The 12,226-nt window shown below is 38.1% G+C and overlaps 1 protein-coding gene and 1 long non-coding RNA gene across 7 annotated transcripts in view; both read left to right on the forward strand.

Annotated features, from left to right (window-relative positions):
- The window catches only part of UNC5D (unc-5 netrin receptor D), a 531,156-nt gene that overhangs the window by 16,464 nt on the left and 502,466 nt on the right, over positions 1 to 12,226 (forward strand). The window lies entirely within an intron of this gene.
- LOC140604834 (uncharacterized) overlaps positions 1 to 12,226 on the forward strand; it is a 67,460-nt gene that overhangs the window by 9,044 nt on the left and 46,190 nt on the right. The gene's annotated exons all lie outside the window — the stretch shown is intronic.

The following is a 12,226-nucleotide window of genomic DNA, read 5'->3' on the forward strand; positions in this document are numbered from 1 at the left end:
AATGATTATAGTTCTGGAGTGAGCATTCCGACTTGCTCTTTGTTGCAAGTCATGAAGGTGAACTCTTGAGTGTCTCCTCACTCCACTGTTTACTACTGGGAGCTTCCAGGCAGGAGAACCTCAGGAAGCTAAGTCAGTGAGCCAGCAGGGCTGGCAGTGGGAGTTTCAGAGCTGGCATTCTCTTTTCCATCCCGGAAGTCAGGAGTAGGCTTAAATGGTTAGATTAATACAACTAAGGAGCCCAAGGGAGCTTAATTGTACTTACTCTAAGTAGTTCTTTTAGGTGGAAGTATTTTTTTCCTTAATTTTGAAAACACCAAGTGTTTATTAGAAGAAACTTGAAAATACAGGAAAGTATTCAAGAGAACAAAATCCCAATAGATATGCAAAAATAACCACTCCAGGGAGTTCTCCAGGTAGAAGCCACATTCCTCTATTAGCCTCTAAATCCTGTCAATTCCTCTCTGCGTCTACCATTTTGAAGGAGGAGCAACCAGTTATCTGAGTACTAAACCAAATACTTTAGTTCTTCTCTTCCTGTCTTTTCAGAATGTTGCCTTCTTGGTAGCAGATTCTCAGTATCCCTATGACATATCTTCAGTGCTTTGGATAATGTGAGAATAGCACATATTTGTTGTTTTTCAGCAACTGGCCAGAGCTAACGGACACACACTTTGTAGCTGTAGTACCCCAAGACCCTTGACAGCTGTGTCTTGTGAGAATTTCTGTCAATATTGCTTTGTGTTCATTGAGGTGACTAGAGAAAAGATCACCGAATCATTTCTTTATCTCTCAGTGTGAGGATGATATGTGATTTGGTTACTACTCTGAAATTCTGAATGACAATATTTTTTTTTTTTTTAACACTCCCAAGACAACTTTGAAGGATGGTTTTTCTATGCCTGGTATGTTACCACATCCACATCATGGATTTTATCTCAACATCAAGATGAATCAGACCCTGGCTAATATGAGCACTTCTAAGTATTGTAGACTAAGATAAATAGGGATACATTTGTTTAGGATATTTATTGTTATTACGTGTATGCAGACTGTCTCAGTTGTGGTGAAGCCTGTCTCTAGGTACCCAAGAGCAATCATCATTACAGACACTCATATTCTGTATTTGTTTCTTGGATGGCAACAAACAATTATATGGAATTTTCATAGGCAAAATTAATTAAGATTAGAACAATTAGTCTTTGCCAAGTCCCCTCTTACTTTCTTCTTAAAAAGATTTAAATGCATCAGAAGTAATTAAGATGTAGACAATAAAAATCTGAAGACCGTATTTTTTGGCAGTCTGTGACTTAACATGCCTTCAATTCATCTGTCCCTTTACCACCACCACCTCCCTTAGTTCAAATCCTTACCTCCAAAATGAAAGCTTCTAAATTCCTAAGCTACAGAAGTAGTTTTCCCCAGTGTGTGCATATCTGTAATGGTATTGGAGTTTCATAGCTGGTAGTCATCTGTGCAGTGAGTTGAATGCCTATTTATGTTTCCATATAAAACACCTTGATGACAGGCTTGTTGTTTCCTGAATCTTTGCATACCTATGGTTTGACACATTTTAGTGATTCAAGGAATAAATGAGTAGATGAATGGTTGAATAGTTAGCTACAATGAATATTTGTGTGTTAACTGAGCTCTGGCTCGCTAATTTTTTATGATCATGTGACTCTCTCCTCTTTGCCACTCATTGTGGTAGATGCTTGACATACATATACGTATGCTTTAATTCCTACAACAGCTGTGTCAGGTAGGCATTATTCTCTGTTTAACAATAAGGAAATTAAAGCTCAAATGTACTTTCCTAAGACCATACTTGTAACAGTGGAAGGGAGGAGGATCAGAGCACAGGTCAGTTTAGCTCTAATACATATATGTTCTTCTGTCTCATATCAAGGCGCCTTCCAATTTTATAATGGACTCCACAGCGTCCAGGAGTCTTCAGACATAATACTCCTTTGAGAGCTAGCTATAGTTGGTTTTCCCAGCTACTTCTTAGTTACTAGGTATGGTAGCCGTTCCCTAGGGGAACATGTGTTGGAGTCTTATCTTTTGGTTCTGTCCTTAGCTGTTGTCTCTGGTACAAGCAGTTTACTGATGACCGTTTTTCCTACTGTGCAAATATTCTTGGCCACCACACCTGTCTTCCTCTTTGATAGTGTAAACAGCAAGCTCAGGAATGATGGAGTCGGGCTCTCTGAGGTTGTAGTGGGCCAGTAAGCACACTCCACTGGCCTTCTCTGGCTGGTGATGGGGGTCCTTGCTGTTTCAGGGCTGGATGTTTCCCATACATCAGGGGAAGATTGAAATAAGAAGCTCTCTGCCGTGGAGTCTGTGTCATGGATGACTGACCTTGCTTTGCACAAAGATATACATGAGTTGATGTAGGAACTGGTAACAGTTGGTAATATTAGTTATAGACCAAATGATCACCTCAGGTAAAAATAAGTTGCCTGTATTTCTGACTGGGCTTTTATTGCCTGACACTCTACTAAGATAATTAGTCCCATTGGTGGGTATTTGGGCAGGAGAGTTAACATATATTCAACACATTCATGCATGCTACTAGCCAGATTACAAGGCCGTTTTTAAAATTTAGTCCTCAAAAGGAGGAAACTGAGATTGCAGAGAAGGAAATAAAATTGGAAGATGTTAAATGAACATTCATATTGTAAATGATGGATCTGAATTTTTTAATTATTACAAAAACCATTTGGGTACATTTATTTGTATGCCTATATTATTTTTGAAAGGGAGTGAAGAATAGTGATAAAGCCCACAGTTCCTAGAATCAGGGTATTTGAGTTAGAATTCAGTTTTTAGCACTTATTAGCTGTGTGGCCATAGGAAAATGACTTAACCTTTCCGTTTCAGTCTCCTTACCTGTAAAAATGGGGATAAGTGACAATACCTATTACATAGGGATATTTTGAGGATTAATTAATATATGCAAAGTGCCTAAAATAATTCATACATCATGATTTATATTACCAGTCTTACTGTGTTTGAGTCACTGTTGGAAACTGGGATCTAGAAATAAAAAATACTATAACTGCCAACAAGAGTATTACCGTCTACTACAGGAGATGCTAGAGTAAACCTACAAGACATTGTGGGAAATGCGGGGAGTGAGACACCACAAGGTGCTTTGGAAGCACGGAGAGCCCCCCCCCAACCCCCCTCTCTTCCCGAGCCTCTGAAATGGGAGTTTACCCTGAGGAAATAATCCCCCGGGCTGAGTGAGGGATTTTAGGTAGGAGGTTTGGGATCATCGCGATAGTTCCAGAAGTATTGCTTCCCTTACAAACAGACACCACAAAGGTTGGGGTGGAGGCAATGCCTCGTGTTGTGCTTTTCAGTCCTCGGCTCCCGAGTGCCGTATATATATATAACTCCAGGTGCTCCCATCACATTGGTAGTTCATTTTTACCTTTTCCAAGTGAACACTTTAGGCAGACTGATTTACTTTTTTTCCTCCTCTCTGAAATAGAGAAGTGCTCTTTAGCACTTTTACCCTTTGAAAATATAAAATCACTCAAGGGCTTTCATATTTTCAAAGGGCAGAAGCAACTTTAGCGAGAGAGAAGAGTGCAAAAAGCTGACTGATCTTTTTTTTTTTTTTTTTTTAAGTGCTATAATGAAAACATGTCTAAGACATATGCTCCGGGCCTGTGTGTGTGGACGCCGGTAAAAAGGTAGATGAGGGAAGGAGGGTGAGGAGGAGAGAGAGATGTGTATTTGGGGAGAGTTAATGACTGCTTTCTCTGTTGCTGGGATTTTATTTTATTTTTCCCTTTTTAACTTACTGGAGGAGAAATAGCCCTTATCCTCCCGCCCCCACTCTCACCCCAGGCCCATGCTAAGATAAAATAAATGGTGTTCCTCAAGAATTCAATGAAGAAAACACCGCTTCCTTCCTTGGCATTGATTTGCCAAATCTCTGACCCCTGAGAATGAAAGCATAACCATCAAGAATTTGGCAGAGGTATTCCTGAGTGAGTTTTGCCTTCAGAATGACAGGTATAGTTATGTCTCCTCAAAAATGAAGAGAGAACAGTTCACCTGTCAGGTAGGAAACAAATAACTGAGCCACCAGCCGGGCCCATTATCTTTCCCCTGCATCACACCTGTGCACGGTAGACACCTCTGGGGTGTCCATCATTTGAAAGGGCCATATTTTACCCAATGAGGTGCTTACTATAAGCAGCCATAGAAATGATCTACTAACTCAGGCTTCGTTGGCAGTGCTGGCTGTTGGCATTCTGTGCTGGATGGGCTGTTTGCTTTCTCCCCAAAGCACAGACCACAAAGTATTATCTGCAGGCAAGATTTTCCTTATTTATGTTTATTATTAAATATAAATGTGAACACTGGCATATGAGGTTTGTGGCAGTTGAGGTTCTTAAATGCTATTTGCGAGAAGTGGTATCTTCTTTTGGGTACCCAGGGGTCATAGCATTAATCAGCAGGCCAATGAATTACCCCAGACCCTCATTCCAAGAACATCGCTGGCTGTTTCCAGAATGTGTTGGGGTGGGGTGGGGTTTTCTAGAGTCTAAAGCTGATAAGGAACATTCTCTGCCATTTCAGGGACTCTGTGGTATTGTAATGACTCTGACACACACTCTTTCTCTCTCTCTCTCTCTCTTCTAAGACAGGCTGCACTGCTCTAGTTGGGAGACAGGGAGAGTGGTAGAGTTACACTCTTCCTTGAGTTTACTACAGAAAAGCAATTAATTGTGAAACTGTGTAAGAGTTTATGATACTGCTTTGGATGGACTTGCCCATCAAAGGGCCACTTAAAATTCATGCACAGTAGCAACTGTGAAGGAATACCTAAGACTCATAAATAAAGCAAACCTATCTTAATTTATTGCCAGTACCTTCTATACCCATTGAGCTATTCAGAACCGTGCACAATTGATGTTTCTTTCCTCCAGTTATTTCAGTAAAAAATGAACTCTATTTTATGCCACACAAGCATACTAATAAACCAGTGTTTTGCTGCTTATAAAGGCAAACTGTCACCTCTTAAAATATGTAACTGTCATAGAAAGATAAAAAAGGATCATTTAATAATGATGAACAATGTGCATGTGGCATAAATAGAATCCAAAAGGTAAACAGCAGTTTATTATGCTATAGGCAGCCAGAGCTATTCCTCAATGGAGGGCTCTGTGTGCTCATCTTTGTGCTCTTCCTTTTAAGGGAAATATAACCTGGCCTAACGATAATTCTTGTGTGTGCACGTGCGTGTACGTGTGCATGTGTGTGTTTAACGGAGGCTCATTATTGGTGCAAAATATGGACTGTTGTTCTTGTTACAGGGGGAAAAATGGTTTTCAGAAATATTTTCTTAACTCTGATGAGAACAATCTTAAGTACTCCGTGTTATTGTTTTCTAGTGCTGAATAATAGGGAGCGTTTAGAAATTTCATTTTGCCGCTAGGTTTGGGAAGGAGGATGTTTTTAATTAAGCTCTTCAGCTACTTTTTTTCCCCCCACCAGTGTTGGAAGCCAAATATATCTGTAGCAATAATATATCTGATGCTACTAAATAGAACCAGTGCTAGCAAAAATAAAAATGGGCTCATTATAGCTACCTTATTTCTTGATCTCTTTTTATTGACCTGTGTGAATAATACCTCTAAGGTATAGTAATGAAAAAACTCTCCAGATTACTTTCATGATGTAAGGGGATCATTGTAGGCAGTGGCACGATGTTAAACTTATGTACCAGCACAGAAAATTTTAACAGTCCTGGGGAGGAGGGGTCTGAGTTTAAGTGCAACTAATAAGAGCTAATAGTGGGACTTTTTAAATGAAAAAAATACTTAGGTTATAGCCTGTTAAACTCCAGGGAAGTAAAAGCCAGGAGAGCTAACAGGATAAGAGCCACTTCTCTGCCAGAGCCATTTCTTCCCCCTCTTTCTGGTTAGCATGTATTTACATCAACTAATGTCTTCGAAACGACAATTATGGCTGGGTGAATAAATATTGAATGTTTTAAAGATTGTGTAAATATTTGCCCAATAGACAGCCCTGGCTTCTTAAATATTTGGCCTTTTATATTAGGTTCAATTTGAAATGATTTAAAAGCTTACTTAACTATTGAACACAGCTATGCCAGCTTAAAAAGGTGGGGGGAAGCACCTTTTCTAGCATAGTTAAATTTAAAGCATTGTATTCAGTAGGAAATAGATTTTTACCCAAATCAGAAGAGCTAAGATTATATTGAGAGAATTAAGAAGGGCTTCATTGGAAAGCCAGGGTGAGGTAGTTCCTGGGATTGGGAACTAAGGCTGCTGGTATCTCAGCTGCACACAACAGGGTACCCTTCACGGGGAGATTTCTTGATCTAGAAATTTTATTTCTTAGCAAAGTGCTTAAAATAACTGTGTTGTTTGCCAAACTGATTTATAGACCTAGAAAAAACAATAGCTTCATAAATTTGAGATAGAATCTTGTATATTAGGTACGAGGGCAAGATTGGGCTACCTGCCCATGTCCCATGTTCCAATTAATCTTTCTATAAGAAATCTGTTTCTAAAAGTATGGTTTTTACTATTCCCCCCCTACTCCCCATCATGGACAACTGTTCTCTATTGCCTTTAAACTGAAGTACACATTCCTTGGTAATGTAATTCGGCCTCAGTGACTCTTCCGGTTTCATCCCTCACCACTATCCACTGTATACTTTACACTTCAATCACAAAAACATACCCTGAACTTTCACAGCTCTGCAGCTGTGCATATGCTTTTTTCCAAGACACAAATTTGCCTGACCTTTCTATTGGGCTGATGAACTCCTACTTCATCTTCTAAGCCCATTTCAAAGGTGAGCCCCACTGGAAATTCTTCTAAGAATTCCACTGAGCAGAGTGAATCACTCTTCTCTGAAGCCAGTAGTTAAAATATGGGACTTGCTGTATTAAGTTGCAATGCATAGATTGCCTATTTCTGTAAGTTTGTATTAAACTTTAAGGGATTGTGTTTTATTCATCTGTGCAACACATCATGGATACTTAATAAATTGTCATTTTTCTTTTTACTAATAGTGGGCTTTTTTTATATTCAACCTAGTGATGATGAAACTTCACATCTGTAGCTTTATATCCACACATTATGACTTCAGGCTTTAAAAGAGCATTTGAGTATTAAGCCTTGATAATGGCAGAGTAGATGTAAGAAAACAAACAAGTGAACTGATGTTAGGAGTGAGAATGACATGGTTGATGTTTTCAGTTCTTCCCATCCTCTTGGATGATCCACATTTGACCACTTACTTACCTTGTGGCTGGCTGTCAGCAAATTTCCTAGCCTATAACTTTCTCATTTGACAAATTATGCTATTATGTCCTACTATACTGGATGCAAACTCCAGTGGTATAAAATTGTCACAAATTTATCTGAAAGTAATGTTCACATGTGGCTTTTTTGGCTATAATTAATACCAGTATTCAATTTAATATACTTCCCAGGAAAAAAGCACTTTGTATTTTGATACAAAACTTACATGGGTCATCTCTATCTGGTCCAGGGAAAATGTAATCAAACTGGGTCATGTGATTTATAAGATATGTTGACATTTTGGGGAGTGAAAGCATTGGCTCATTTATATCCAGCCACAGAATATACAGACTAAATTTACAGCACAAGCTGTAGCTTATCAATTCATTGATTTATTTGCTTAGGCACTGCAGATGTTTAAAGTGTAAATGAACGGAGTAAGAAAATTCCCACATAAGCCTTCAAAGTGGGGTTTGCAATATGATCTCTGGGAGTGCAAAAGCAAAATATCTTTTCCCATGAAATATTTCAAGTATATTAAAAAAAAAAACGCATAGAGAATACTATAGAGTGATTCTCCATGGTCCCTGAACCAAACTTTATCACACATCTAACTTGGTATCTAGAAGATAATAAAGGACATTAAGCTTTTAAAATATATAAAACGCAGATTGACTCCTGAGCCCACTCGGGTTACAGGCAGGACCATCCTACGGCACATGAGAGCCCAGGAGAAGCAGGATTGACACAACCCACAGGGCTCACAGGGGACTGCTAAGTGATGTTCTGGTCTTAACTAATCTACATAAATGGGCAGATGGGTCATAACTATTCCTGCACACACAAACAGTACATTGAAAATAGTGCTAATGAGGCAAGTGCAGATAAAACCAGAAGAAAACGAGAGAGATGTGCATCTTCAGGTCTGAGGGCATGCCCCTGTGTTCTGTATTTGTGAGGAAAAACAGTAACGATCAAATCTGACTTGATTTGAAAGTGAACCAGATCATTTTAAAGTGACCTTATTTGACTACAGTTAATAATAAATCCTGCCTTCAGTTTATATTTAAACTCTTACCTAATCATAGTGAGAAGCTCGTACCATATTACCAATCTAAGTATGGGACGATAATGACTAGCAAGACATATTATGTTACCTTTTTTTTTTTTTTAATTCTTTATCTTTTAGCATAAGGGTTGGCAAGCTTTTTCTGAATAAGGGCCAGAGAGTAAAAATCTTTGGCTTCATCATACTTAGGCTTGAAGCCATAGGTTTGCACACAACTACTCAACTCAGTCAATAAAAGCAACTATAGACAGTCCATCAATGAATGAATGAGTGTGGCTGGGTTCCAATAAAACTTTATTTATAAGAGTAGGCAGCAGGATGGATTTGACCTGCAGGCGGTAGTTTGCTGACCCCTGTGTCAGAGATGCATGCAGAAATGCTTATGGAAATATGATGTGTGTGATTATCATCCAAAATACTCTGGGAGTGTAGGGAAAGCGTGTGAAGATATAGATGAGAAAAGGTGGGCCATGTGTTGCTAATTGTTCAAGGTGAATAATGGGTATATGAGGTTAATTATATACTTCCGACTGTTGGCGTTTAAACTTTTCATAAGAAAACCAGCCTTCAGAACATTAGGACAGACTTCTAATTTTTTTCCCCCTCAGAATGTTTAAAATGAGCATTCATTCCAGCAGTTTATAAAATTTCACTATTTTTGATAGCTTAGGAGTTTGAGGTTTCTTTAGGCCAAAAGTTAATTGGCTATATACCACTTGAAAGAGAGTTTATTTCCCTTTCCTTGGTAACAATGGCTGAAGTAATATGCCCCAAACATTATGGCATTTAAGTGAAATGCATTCTTCTGCTGACAAATACTGTTAGAAAGCAGATAGTAAAAAATATCAAAGCTTTCAAGGAACAAGTATTAGAAGAAAGTATACAACACGGGAAGTTTGTCACAGAGTTAGGTGTAAGTACAAAAGTTTCAACAGCTCAGAGCTTATGTAGTCAGATTATGTTCTAATAGTGAAATATATAAAGATCTATTCCAGGGACTATTGTATAATAAACCATCCCAAATGTAGTGGCATAAGACAGCCGCCATTTTATTATGCTCTCAAATTGGATGGGTCAGCAATTGAGCAGGGTGCGGTGCAGGTGGCTTGTCTCTGCTGCATGATGTCTGTGGCCTCAGAAGGGATGATTTTGAATGCTTATAAGTGACAAAATGGTCAGGGCTGGAATCATCTGGGAATTTCTTCGCTCACGTAACTGGTAGGTTGGAAACACCTACATGTGGTCTTTTTGTGTGGCTTAGCTTCTTACAGCAAGGCAGCTAGGTGCTGAAAGGAAGCATTCCAAGACTGAGCCTCTAGAGGGTGAGCATTCCAGGAGAACCAGACAAAAGTACCCGCCTGAAGACAGAATTTGACAAACTAACCTCAGAAGTCATTTCTATCACATTGTGTAGATGGAGCCATCAACAAGCTTACCAGGATTGAAATGAAGGGGACATAGACCTCACCTTAAGATGGGAAGAGTGTCACAATATTGGGGAACATGGACAAATCTGTCACAGGGACTGAATTTTTCTTTCGATGAGCCATTAAAGGAAAGTCAGAGAAGATAAATTCTTAACTGTAAACAATAAATAAATCTATGTGAATGTAATCACTGGTGAAGGAGCCCTGTTGATGGGGATAAAAATGATTTTTTCAGGGTAAGTTTAATGAGAAACCATCGCTAGGAAGTTGATTTATCTGTCCTTCAAGACTGAACTCTAAAAGTTGAGAACCTTAAACCAGAGTGACACACTGAATAGCACGTTCCATTGATATACCTTATTTTATGAAAGACTAGAACTTAATAAATTATTGTAGAATCTTACAGTATTTTGTAATGAGTTGGGAAATGACTGTGAATACTTCTTGAGCCATGTGGAAATTCTCTGATTATCTTAAGCAAAGTAACCTAAAGAGTTGTCAGACTTAAAGATGAATACCATATTTTTTTTTCTTAAAAAGAAGATTTTCCAAGTTTGCTGACCTTTAGTGTGGTGACAGGAGAGTGACACTAGATTTCCAGCAAAGTTTTTGAAAAATTACATTTGATTTTTTTTTTAAGATTTATTTATTTATTTGAGAGAGAGAGAGAGGATGTGAGTGGGATTAGGGGCAGGGAGAGGGAGAGAAATCCTGAAGCAGGCTCCCTACTGAGGGCAGAACCCCGACAATGCAGGGCTGTATTCTAGGACCCTGAGATCATGACCTGGACCAAAACCAAGAGTTGGATGCTCAACCGACTGAGCCACTCACATGCTCCATATTTTATATTTTTTATTATTATTAAAATGAATGAAAACAGAGTGATTTTTAAAATAAACTTCTACAATGTACAGAACATTTGAAAATGACACTTTGGAAATGATGATTAATTTATATTTGATATCAAATACTATTTGTGTTTCCTAGAAATTCTGTATCTATTTATTTAGAAAATTTAGAACAGAACTTATAAATGTACTTTAAATTCTTCCAAAAGATAACATTTTCAGTGACTTTCAACCTTTTGTAAAAATATAAAATTTTAGTATCTTCTGATTTATTTTAAGAACAACTGAATGACATGAGTGAAAATGAAAATTTACCAGATGAAACTAACAAAATATTGCTGAAAAAATAGGGGGATAAAACTGAATAGTGATTAAACTACTTGTAAGCACATGTGGAAACATAACTCTTCTTTTGGTATCCTTGTTTTCCTGGGAGATCTTTTATAACTCTAATGGACATCCTCTAGTTAGTGATAAATAGAATTTAGAGCCAGAGCCTTGAATTCCTTCACCACCAAGTAAAACCAAGATAATAAAAAATATCAGAGAATATTCAGTCACATTTCTGTTAAAGATATTAGTGATTGATAATTTGTGATATCAAAACTTTTTGTGGGATCCCTGGGTGGCGCAGCGGTTTGGCGCCTGCCTTTGGCCCAGGGCGTGATCCTGGAGACCCGGGATCGAATCCCATATCAGGCTCCCGATGCATGGAGCCTGCTTCTCCCTCTGCCTGTGTCTCTGCCTCTCTCTCTCTCTCTGTGACTATCATAAGTAAATAAATAAAAAAAATTAAAAAAAAAAAAAAAAAAAAAAAAAAAAAACAAAACTTTTTGTACTCTTAATAGAACAATGTGTCTTAAAAATACTTCATATTCTAATGTTTAAGTATTTTCTGCTTTGGGTATATTTTACAGTACTATCATAGTAACTAGCTTGTATTTAAAACTTACTAGATTCTGGGTCCTGTTCTAAAATGTTGCTCCTATTAGCTCATTTAATTCTCATAACACCCCTATGAAAACAGTGCCATCATTATTTCCACTCTGGAAATTGAAGTATGGAAAAATGTCTTATGCTAGGTCCCACATAGATATCCACTATGTAGATAATAGTGAAATATCACTATATATAAGTAAATAATGTACATTTATGAGGCCTCTATTACAAAATTATAACTGAGAAAAGGTATTAGTGATAAAAGTTTGCCTGCCACTAACTTAGAGGATGAAATTCATGAAGCAACCTCTGGACCTCTTCATAGCCTGGTTCCAGCCCATAGTGACCTGATATCCTCAGGTCTAGTCAGATCCTAAGTGGTCCGAAACAATAGTCTTTCTTCATGCCTCTAAATCTGGGGTGTGATCTTTCCTCTTCCCAAACTGGTATCCATATGCTCACTCATTCTTGGAGACCCAGTTCAAATGCTTCCTTTTCTATGCTTGCCTACTTTGACCACCTTTGCAAAATTTATGGTTCCCATGTGCACTGTTGCCACTTATTTTATGTATTATACATGTTTTCCTGCATTTATTTATCCATTCGTTTAATTCTCTCATTTATTTCCCAATAGAATATAA

The sequence above is a fragment of the Canis lupus genome, chromosome 15 (genome assembly GCF_048164855.1).
Source record: "Canis lupus baileyi chromosome 15, mCanLup2.hap1, whole genome shotgun sequence".
In the NCBI taxonomy this organism is placed as follows: Eukaryota; Metazoa; Chordata; class Mammalia; order Carnivora; family Canidae; genus Canis; species Canis lupus.